This window comes from Aulonocara stuartgranti (assembly GCF_965226115.1).
Source record: "Aulonocara stuartgranti genome assembly, chromosome: 20".
NCBI lineage: Eukaryota > Metazoa > Chordata > Actinopteri > Cichliformes > Cichlidae > Aulonocara > Aulonocara stuartgranti.
In genome coordinates this window covers 13,553,180-13,564,839 of record NC_138956.1, presented here as the reverse complement: position 1 = coordinate 13,564,839, position 11,660 = coordinate 13,553,180, and the positions used below count along the sequence as shown (strand labels likewise).

Below are 11,660 nucleotides of genomic sequence, written 5' to 3'. Positions count from 1 at the left end.
TGTGGCAGGACCATCTCATGCAGAAAGAGTGAACTTTGAAAACCAGCCCTCTGTTACACATATCTGTGCATCTCACAGCCAGGCTCATCCCAAATATGGAGACTCCAGAAACAAGCAGTGCACATGTAACTCACTCACATTTCTTGCTTTCCTTCATGAGAATGATAACATGACTACAGCTGACCTTAATCTGGTCTTGGATAAAGGTGATGTGATGTACAAAGAGGCCAAGAAAAGATTTCCTAAAAATATTCATTTGGCTACCGATGAGCTGCCAGACAAAGTTGATGCTCGCAGGTCTATGTATCATGTCGACATGACACAGCCTTCCCGGTATGGGACATTTGAAGAACCTCCAGAGGAGGCAGTAGATACCTTTCTCAGCTTAGAAGCAGGACTGAGCTGCCTGTTGTCAGATGTGCAGTATGCCTTACTGATTATGAGTGGATTGTGTATCGCAGTGTTCAGATCCACATCGGGCAAATATGGTTTCTTTGATCCACACTCCAGAACAGCCAGTGGTCTTCCTCTAGCACTATGGTCACATGATCGTGGTACGGCTGTGATGGTGAAATTCACACTCCTCAGTGACATGATTAAGAGACTCCAGGATTCTTATGAAATGATGGAGATATCACCTTCTTGTAACTATGAACTGAAGCCTGTGCAGTTCTACAGTATGAGCACAGTCAACCTGAGTGATACTATCACAGACACAGTCTGCAGACCAACAGCTGCCACTGCTGTGGCACCTACTCACTCTGATACAACTGTTGATGAAGCAAACTCCTCTTCTCCAAGGAGAAACACAACCACTGATCTTACTGAGATCTCTCCAATGTCTGTTTGTACACCACTGGAGAAACAACAAGAAGTCCGTATGACTCAGTTCACATCACACGAAGCTCCTCAAAATGAATTTACTTTTATAACTACCAAAGAACTATCGAGTGACTTTAATTTCCTTCCATCAAATGATGTTTTTTCCTGTCAGTCAAGGACTGCAATAAAAAATGGTGCTAACTGTGATCTTTCTGATACAGTTATACAAAAAATCTATAAACTGACAAAAGTTAATAAACAGCAAAGGCGCAAAATGAAAAGAAGATTAATGGCATCAGACAAACCAAGAAATCAGAGAAAAGAAAACCAAAAAAGGAAAGAACGACAAAAGTACGCTTCAAATAAAGATTACAAAGAAAAGAAGAAATCTTCTACAAGCGAGGCATATAAAAACAATCCTGAAGTTAGACAGAAACATCAACAATATATTAAAAGACGTTACTGTGAAAATGCTGAATTCAGAAAGAAACAACAACAATATATTAAAATACGCTACTGTGAGAACGATGAATTCAGAAAGAAACAACAACAATATATTAAAAGACGCTACTGTGACAATGCTGAATTTAGACAAAAACAAAAAAACTATATCACTAAAAGGTATCAAGAGAGCCCAGATTTCAGAGAGAGACAGAGATCTCGAGTGACTCAGCGTTATGCACGTGATAACGCATTCAGAGTAAGACACAGACAACTAATGAAACAACTAATGCGAGACAGGTATCAAAGTAATCTTGCCTTCAGGATTATGCACAATATGAGATGTGCAATGAAAATAAAAAGGAAATACAGATGGGTGAACAGACAAACCCAAGAGAGTGACAACAGTGTGATTAACGAGGCCATATCTGTGTTCAAATCACAAATCAAAGCTGGACCATCATACCCATGTACTGTATGTTTCAAGGCTTCATTTCCAAACCAAGTACGACCCTGCAGAAGGTCAAATTATGTCAAAAACCCACATGTAGTTACAACATGTTTGACAGGAAAGTTTGTTCATGTTTGTGATGAAAACTGCAGAAATGAGCAGTGCAATGTTCCCGATGAGAGAAAGAGAGAGTGGATTTGTCACACCTGCCACGATCATCTTAAAAATGGATCCATGCCAGCACTTGCTGTTGCCAATAAGTTGGATCTTGCTGATATTCCGGCTGAACTGTCTGATCTCAACATACTGGAGAGACATCTCATAGCCAAGTGCATACCATTTGCCAAGATCATTCCTCTTCCCAAAGGCAGACAAAGAGCAATTAGAGGAAATGTGGTCTGTGTCCCATCAGAGGTACAGGAAACTGTTGAAACACTACCTCGATTGAGAATTAATTCTCAGGTCATGAGAGTAAAACTGAAGAGACGCTTGTCTTACAAAGGTCATCAGCTGTTTCAGACTGTAAGCTGGTCTAAACTTGTGCAAGCACTGCATAAACTCAAGCAGATTCATCCACAGTATAAGGATGTGAGCATCAGAGATGATGCTGAGCTGTGTGATCCAACTCTTCCTGATGAAGATGATGAGGATGATGATGATGAAAACATGAATGAGGACGATTATGATGAGGCTGATTTAATGGAAATTGACAGCTGTGAGAAAAATGCACTGAGTGAAGCACAAAATATAAATGAACAGGACATTGACATGTTACCCTGTGATGGTGAACAATCGCATGAACAGATGAGAGATGATTCAGAGCAAGCAGATGGACTGACTAATGGTGGTTTTGCACTCGAGTCCTGTTTGCAGCCCCCTGATGTGGCTGAGGAGATATTATGTTTCAGTGAAGGAATCTACTCTGTTGCTCCTGCAGAGAGAAACAATCCAATAAGTTTTTTCAAAACACCTAAACTGGAGGCCATGGCCTTCCCTGTGCAGTTTCCTACAGGCCAAAACACACTTGATGAAAGAAGGCTGATCAAAGTATCCCCCAGTGGGTATTTCAAATCAAGACTTTTCTGCATTGATGATCGTTTTGCCAAAGACACAAACTATTTGTTCTTTGCACAGTTTGTGACTGAAATACACTTGGCTACTTCCAGCATGACGATACAGTTAAGAAAGGCAAAGCCTCTGACCAGAGATGGGAGAAAAATAACCTCAGGCATGTTACAAGATAAACATGAGGTGGAGAAACTGGTGCGAAATAAAGACGCAGTGAGATTCATGCAGCCTCTGAGAGGAACCCCAGCCTATTGGGAGAAAACAACAAGAGATCTTTTTGCCATGATCAGACAGTTGGGAACTCCCACGTTCTTTTGCACATTTTCAGCTGCTGAAATGCGCTGGCCTGAAGTGATCGAGGCAATAACAAGGCAGCAAGGTGAACAAGTGAATTTTGAAGGACTTGACTGGTCAGCAAAGTGTGACATCCTGAGAAGCAATCCTGTCACAACAATGCGCATGTTTGACAAGAGAGTTGAAGCATTATTCAGAGATTTACTCTTATCTCCCGCAGAGCCACTTGGCAAAGTCATTGACTACTTTTACAGAGTTGAGTTTCAGCACAGAGGAAGCCCACACATACACTGTCTCCTGTGGGTAGAAGGTGCTCCTGTGTTTGAGGAGGATGATGAGCAAACTGTTCTTGATTTTATAAACAAATACATCACAGCTCAGCTGCCTGATCCACATAAACAACCTGAACTGTACAAGAAAGTAACAGAAGTGCAAAAACATAGTAAGAACCACACAAAGACGTGCTTTAGGAGTTAAAGCTCCGGGTGCCGTTTTGGTTTTCCCAAACCACCCTGCAATGAGACAATGATCACAAGACCCAGTGAGGATGATGCACTGGAAGTAGAAACGGCAAAGAACAAGCTCAGACCACTGAACCAGCTGCTGAATGAACCTGAAACTGCTTCCATGAGTTTAGAGCAGCTCTTGGAAAGATGCAAGTTGACACATGCAGAATATGAGAGATACCTGAATAAAATGAACATGAGGAGTACGATCATACTAAAGCGTGATCCAAAAGACTCTTGGATAAATGGCTATAATCCACATCTGCTTGAAGCCTGGAACAGTAATATCGACATAAGCTTTGTTTTAGATGCTTTCGGCGCTGCAAATTATTTAATGAAATATATATCAAAAAAAGAGGGCGGGCTATCTGAGTACCTGAAAACTGTCATTGAGAACTCCCATAAAGACAGTGTAAATGAGTGCGATGAAATGAGAGCCGTCATGCAGGCATATTCAAAGAAGCGAGAGATCAGTGCACAGGAGTGTGTTGCTCGTGCATGTGGTCTTCACATGAAGCAATGTTCACGTGCTGTAATATTCATACCAACTGATGATAATCCTGTGAAAATGAGTCGTCCCCTGTCAGTTCTGGACAACACAACACCTGAGTCTTCCAATGTTTGGATGACATCTTTGAATGACAAATACAAAGCCAGACCTGAAACACCAGAGTATGAGGAGATGTGCATGGCAGACTTTGCTGCTACTTGCAGGATTGTCTATGGCCAACAGAAAAAAGGTAAAGATGTTTTGCCCCTTCTCAATGAGATGGGGTTTGTGCAAAGGCGCAAAAACAATAAGCCTGCTATCATCAGATTTCACCGCTGCTCACAAGAAAAACATCCAGAGCAATATTACGGAAGACTGCTTAAACTGTACCTTCCTCGTCGTTCAGACCACGAACTGAAAACACCATCGTTGCCAACCTATCAGGCTTTCTATGGTGCTGGCTGTGTACAGCTGCCAGGTACTGACCGTCTTGAGTACGTGCAACACATTGTCAAAAGAAACAGAGAAAAATATGAGAAAAACAGTGAGGAGATCGAGAGCGCTGTTGAGGAATATGAGCAGAACAGAGGTGTGACTGACGAATGGTGTAATCTGGCACCTGAATCAGATCTCGTAAGGTTGCCACTTGTCGAACAAGAAAGAGAGCGAGACAATGAAAATGAACAGGAAGATGTGCCCGACTACAGCCGTCAGGCTGATGCTTCAACAGAAGTCAGAGCCATCAGGGAACCCCCTGCTATTGATCCCACATTGTTACGTCAGATGTTTCAGAATCTGAACAAGAAGCAAGCCTGCATATTTTATGCAGTTAGAGACTGGTGCATTAAAAGAGTCTGTGCTCTAAATCCAGAGCAGTTTTTCTTTTATATTAATGGTGGTGCTGGAACAGGAAAATCACATCTTATCAAATGCATCTACTCAGAAGCATCTAAGATACTGAGCAAAGTGCCCAGATATGCAGACGACGTTGACATATCAAAACCCACTGTCCTGTTAACTGCTTTCACTGGGACTGCAGCTTTTAACATTTCTGGAACAACACTGCATTCTCTTCTCAAGCTGCCTAGAAGCTTAAAACCTCCCATTCAGGGACTTGGCAATCAGCTGGATGAAGTCAGATCAGAACTTTTGAATGCTGAAATAATCGTCATTGACGAAGTGTCTATGGTGTCAAGACATCTGTTTGCATATGTAGATGCAAGACTCAAACAGATCAAAGGGACTCGGAGACCCTTTGGAGGCATGTCAGTCATTGCTGTCGGAGACTTCTATCAGCTACCCCCAGTGCGACAGTCTAAACCTCTCTGTGTGCACGACCCGTCTGAGATCGACCTGTGGCGGGAGCATTTTCAGATGATCACTCTGACTGAGATTATGCGTCAGAAAGATGATGTTGTCTTTGCAGAGATGCTGAACAGAATTCGTGTGAAAGGAAAGTTGGATGAGCTTTGCGAAGCAGATAGAGATTTGTTGTTACAGGCCATAACTGAACCAGCCCATTGTCCAACTGATGCGTTGCACATTTTTGCAACTAATAAAGAAGTGGATGCACACAACTCTGCAACACTGGCTCTGCTCCACACTCATATCATTGACATCCATGCAGATGATTATAGAAAAGATCCTAGAACTGGCAGAATGGCACTTCAAGACAGACCATTGAAAGGAGGTAAAAACGAGTTACCAGACACACTGAAAGTTGCAGAAGGAGCTCGTGTCATGCTCACCAGAAACATTGACATACAAAATGGTTTGGTTAATGGAGCTTTTGGAATACTACTTAGAGTAGTTCACTCTGAAAACGACCAACACATCATCAAGCTTGGACTTAAAATGGATAATGAGACATCTGGAAAGAATAACCGCACACCAGCAGACGACATGGTGTACATTGAGAGAGCAGAGGAGAATCTGAAGCAGAAAGGAGTGGTACGAAGACAGTTCCCAGTGAAGCTGGCCTTTGCATGTACAATACATAAGGTACAGGGTATGACAACTACATCAGCTGTTGTCTCTCTTAAGAGCATTTTTGAGCCCGGCATGGCCTACGTAGCTGTCAGTAGAGTGACGTCTCTCAGTGGACTGTATCTTCTTGATATGGAGGAGAAAAAAATATTCACCAACCCAGAAATCACTGCAGCACTTGAGAACATGAGACAAGCCAACCTTGATGACATGATGCCTCTTCTACACGTGAGACAAACCCTCAGCAGGTCAGAGGTTTTCACCATTGTTCATCATAATACAGAGGGACTGCCAGCTCACATTAATGACATCAAAAGTCACCATGAATTGTGTCTAGCAGATGTTTTGTGCCTAACAGAAACACACCTGCGGGGCTCTTTTGTCGCAGAGAGTCTCCACTTGGAAAATTACAATTTGTTCAAACGCAACAGACACCTGTCCTACACAAACTTTCCCCAGATGGCAAACAGAAGTGGTGGTGGAGTTGCTGTTTATGTGAAAAGTGACATTCAAGTGCATGAAAAACAGTACATCCATAATGTAACTGACCTTGAATTTCTGGCTTTAAAGGTTGAAGCACCAGTCAGTGCTCTGATTGCAGTTGTATACAGACCTCCAGACTACACTCTGAGGCCATTCCTGAAAAACCTGGTAAGCCTATTAGACTCATTGGAGATCATGGACTGTCATCCCATCATAGTTTGTGGTGATTTTAATGAGAATGTTTTATCCAGTGCAAACAAACCAATCCTGGAGCTGTTTGAGTCTAGGGGATACGCACAGGTCATCACTGCCCCTACCACAGAGAAGAACACACTGCTTGACCTAATTTTCATTTCTCAGTCAGATCGATGTCTCCATTCTGGAGTCATGAAGACATACCATAGTTACCATGACCCAGTATACTGTGTATTGTCCTGTGATGATTCATGATCTAGATCTTTGAATACAGTAAGTAATATCTATATTTTTGAATGACTTAAGAAAGTAGAGCGATGCTTGAACTCCAGAAAGAAGTCCAGACGCTTTTCTTTGCAAGCTCCTTTGACTACGATGACCTGGATGACTGAGAACCTTCACAGACATAAAGTAGAGCGATATTTAAAAGTTGACGCCCTGCATTGCAGTATAATGTTTGAATTGTTTACATAAAATACAATTACATGAATTAAGTAATGATATCAGTAAAAGATGACAATTTTATTTATTACAGAAAATCTAAAATTCACTAACAGTAACCTATAAATGTCAGAAAAATCAAATATAGCAGTTTAAAATGAATAGTGTAGGCATATCCTCTCTGCAGCCAGGCTTCAACATCCTGCCAGGCTGCCCCAGTCTCACTGTGGCTGGGAGGGAGGGAGGGTGGACCAGAGGATTGCCTACACAACACATAAATGTTCAACAGCTTCTTCATTGTTTCTGAGAGAACAATAATGACTAAAGGTTGCTTTTTAAAAAAACAAACAAACAAACAAACCTAATTACAGCAATAATGACAGTTAAGCCACTTTATGTGTGCCTCTATTTTGAAATACTATTTACAAAAATGTTATTATTTTGGTTTGTTATAAACTTTAAACTTTTTCAAAAGTATACGATTATATTTTTGGACCAATTTTACTATGAAACATAAATTTTTATGAGCTTTTATCATGTTTCTGGCCAGTGCAATCATCAGGGTGGGTCTGGGTTGATAACTGCACATTTCTGGCCAGAAATGTTTCAGCAGTGTTACATATGTAGTGCATATGTTACACTTGCTTTCTGTTACCAGCTGATACCCTACATTTGTATAGACATTGGATGGTGTGAGGTTGGGGAGTTGAGTGGGAGGGGGGGGGGGGGGAGGGTACGGTGGGAGTTGAGGGGGGGGTTTCCTTTCCTGTTAGGTTTCCTTTTTTTTTCCTTTTTTTTTTTTTAAGCAAGACACAGTCCTCCTGTGTCTTCTCCAAGCTTCACATGTAAAATCCAACAATGTGAAGCACATAGCAGCCAGAAACTGTAATGCCACAGATCAGAGAAACTTCATCATCACCATCTTCATCGCCATACAATCAGAGCGTGAGACTTCACATCTGGAGCACAGGAGAGATTCTGTGATAAGTCCTCCTTCTAGCTTGTCCCACAAGCAGCCGGTGAGATTTACTCACAACAAAAAGGGTTAATGACATAATTTCCATGAAAACATGTATTCATTCTTTGTAAAGTGTTTAAATTGTGTTTTCACTTGACCTTAGGAGTGTTAGAGTGTATTGTAATGTCTGTACTCAGGTGTTTCCCTCTGTGATCCATCCCCTTCAGAGCCGAGACACTCAGGACTGAACAGACTGCACAGTTTCTGTGACTGAGCCTCCAAAACACCTTCTTTGAAACCACTCATGATAGAAGGGCTTCATATTTGCAGCAGCACTACTACAGGTATTCAGTTTATTACAGGATGTGTTTGTTTCTTAGGACCAGCTCTGAGTGGACACTACCTAACATATACACCTTTCTGTTCATTACAAACCCACTACTCTGGATCATATGGCCAGTTGGCAGGAATGTTGCTGCAGGAAAACATCCCTGGAGATCACCATCATTGTCAGACTGACTGTGCCTCCTCTGTGCAGTGTCAAGATCCTCCCTAAATGAGTGTGTAAGTTAACATTTTCATTATTTTATTCCCTTTGACAAGACAAGTATCACTGATATTTACATTTACAACTACATATGTTGCTGTTTTCTGCTCTTCTTTTAAAGTTCTCAGCTATCCTGCTTCTGTGCTGCTTGCCACACATCAAACTGTGGCCGGATGACAGGGAGGATCCACTCTGAAGTCACTGGACATGATGAGGATCATATGGGACTTTATAGTTTCACAGAAACGATGTGCTCTGTGATTACAGGTTTTAAATGGACATAATGACTGCCTCTCTCTGATCAACAGGCTAAAGGATTGTTGTCATTGTTAGTGCTCTGTACAATGTATGCTTATTTAGTATTTCATCACAGAGCAAACCTTTTTTTCTTTAACATATTTTTATTTTTTTATTTGTGGGGATAGGTTAATTGATTAATCCAAATTGTCACTAGGTGTGAATGTGCGAGTGAATGTGAGTGTGAATGGTTGTCTGTCCCTGTGTGTTGGCCCTGTGACAGACTGGCGACCTGTCCAGGGTGTACCCCGCCTTTCGCCCTATGACAGCTGGGATAGGCTCCAGCGCCCCCCGCGACCCTGGAAAGGATAAGCGGAAGCGAATGGATGGATGGATGGATATTTTTATTTTGTTCTAATGTTGAATTAACTGTGGGGATTTTTTTTAAGTGGGCACTCGGGATGTCATATGACCAGAAATGTGGTAACTGGAATTCAACAGTATGGAAGAAAAAATCTGCTAAGAACAAAACACACACAAAACCCCCCAAGAAAATTCAAATTCATTCCATGTAATCCAATCTAAAACATTTTAAACTGCTGAACAGCAACACAAACAGTGTTAAAAAACAGTGTTAACAGAATGATTATGATGATTTTGTACCAAAGTTTCAGGTCACATGGCACACCTAGTGTGTAGTGTGGGGTATCAGCTGGTAAGTATAGGTTTTTTTTTCATATTTGTGTCCTTAGAGTTCAGATAGATAAAGCCTTGTGTATAATAAGGCTAACTAATTTTGGGACTTTGTGTCTGAGCCCAGGTTAAAACAATGTGTAAAAAAGCATTTAGTGGCATGGCTGAACAATGCTGTATTGATACTTATTTATCCATGTTCACAAAAAGGACTAATGTGTTTATTTGATTATTTGCATGTGTTAAACTGTGTCACCACCTTACGCTTTCATTTGACTTTACTCAAAAATCTCTATACAGTTCTCTTTTACCACTGTGTGGACTCTGTTTACATTAAAACATAAAGAAGAATGAGTAATAAAAAGATGTGTAGACAGATTAAGTAGACCGATAGAAACAGCTGTTCAGCCATGTTCTAAGAAACCAACACAATTTAAAGGTTCAGGATTGTGGTTTTAAAAGTTGAATTTTCATGTATTTCATATCTTGCTTATTATTTTTTATTTAGTTATTTAATTTAGTTATTTTTATTTATTCTACTAGTCCTTTTCAGAAAGAAGCTGTAAAATATGACTTAAGATTTTTATGTTATTTTCTATGACATACAAAACAAATTGATGTATGTAATACTATTAAACATGATATACACATGTGTATATGTCTGAAAAACATTATGCTGTATATTAAAGTTTGTATTTTCTCCAGAATTTTTGTTCATCTTTTAAGTTCATTTCAATTAGAAGAATTTGAACTTTTAATATTCATTCAGAGGTTTTCTGACTCTAAATTTTCTTTTGTCATTACTCATCTTTTTATTATTTACATTTTAAACATGTTTAGCTTTTTTCCAACTTCTTCTGTGTGAACATCAGCTTTCAAAAGTTCTGCACTTTTGTTTTCAGGTGAAAATTTCTGTATTTTCCAGCTCATTCAGAATTTTTAACTTAACATTCAGCAATTAATTCATTTCAGTGCATACATTCAGATTCAAGCATTCACACTGCAGTTTCTTCAGAAAATGCACTTTCTAGTTATTTTTTAACATTCTAAAGTCATAACTGTAGTAACTAAACTAGGGAGGTGCACTGTCCTGGATGAAATTTGATGTGCTAGACATCTACCAACAGTCCCAAACAAACATCTCAATAGAGATAAAATCTAAAAGAAATAAATAAAAGAAATAACAAAAAAAAAAAAAACTATGCAAATTGAACATAATATAAAATGTTCTAAGCTGTGACTGATTCTTAGAGATTTGCTTAAGCATGCTTTAGTTATTTGTTGCTGGTCTTTCCACTACAGTCTTGAATACCCTGGATACTATGGGTTCACCAAGGTCATTTTTTGATTGGTTGCCAGGCTCCAAGAAGGCTTTAAATAATATGAGCTGGCCTGAGGGCAAACACTAAAGAAAAGCGTGCTAGAGCAGAGGAGATGGAGAAACAAGACTGGCATACTAGAAATATATGCAAAAACAACTGCAATATATGAGATATGCCTTGGCTCACCAGAAACATGAAGAGTGAAGCCACACTGAGGGGTAAAAGTGGAGTCTAGCTCACTTTGATTTAAAGTATAAGGCCCGCATCCTTTTCTTATTGATCCACAACCGAGGGATTTATTGTATGTGCTACAAATGATGACTGTGTCTTAGGCCTGCACGTGCTCACAACATGTATCTTTACAAAAAAATCATGCTTCTGTTTACTGATCAGTTGTGCTTTGGCCTTATTAGAGCTGGAAAAATAAAGTTGATTTAAGTCGACTTGATTAATTTAGTAAATTTTTTAGCAATACGTATCATTGGTGTAAAATAAAGAAATTCAAGTGTACCTTTACAGAAGATAGATTCTCTTTTTACTGTGAATCCTGTGAGAATCCACATGACTCGGTAAGTCAATAACAGCTGTGGGTCACAAATTCCTTCCATGTGTTGTTAAAAGAACCAAAGAATGATTCCTGTACCTGTCCTTACACACGCACACGCACACACACACACACACACACACACACACACATGTATGCTAACTGACCAGAACAGAATAGCC

General features: G+C 40.1%; 1 protein-coding gene and 1 long non-coding RNA gene across 3 annotated transcripts in view; one reads left to right on the top strand and one right to left on the bottom strand.

The window, feature by feature from the left end:
• Positions 1–11,660, bottom strand: part of LOC309697339 (uncharacterized protein) — a 281,137-nt gene that overhangs the window by 219,797 nt on the left and 49,680 nt on the right. The window lies entirely within an intron of this gene.
• LOC309696559 lies at positions 6,467–10,574 on the top strand. Of its 2 annotated transcripts, XR_014273538.1 has the most exons (4): positions 6,467–6,709; positions 8,363–8,479; positions 8,596–8,699; positions 8,804–10,574. It is a non-coding gene; the product is annotated as an uncharacterized lncRNA (long non-coding RNA). The 2 variants fall into 2 exon arrangements; XR_014273539.1 differs by lacking the exon at positions 6,467–6,709 and having other exon boundaries at positions 7,956–8,479.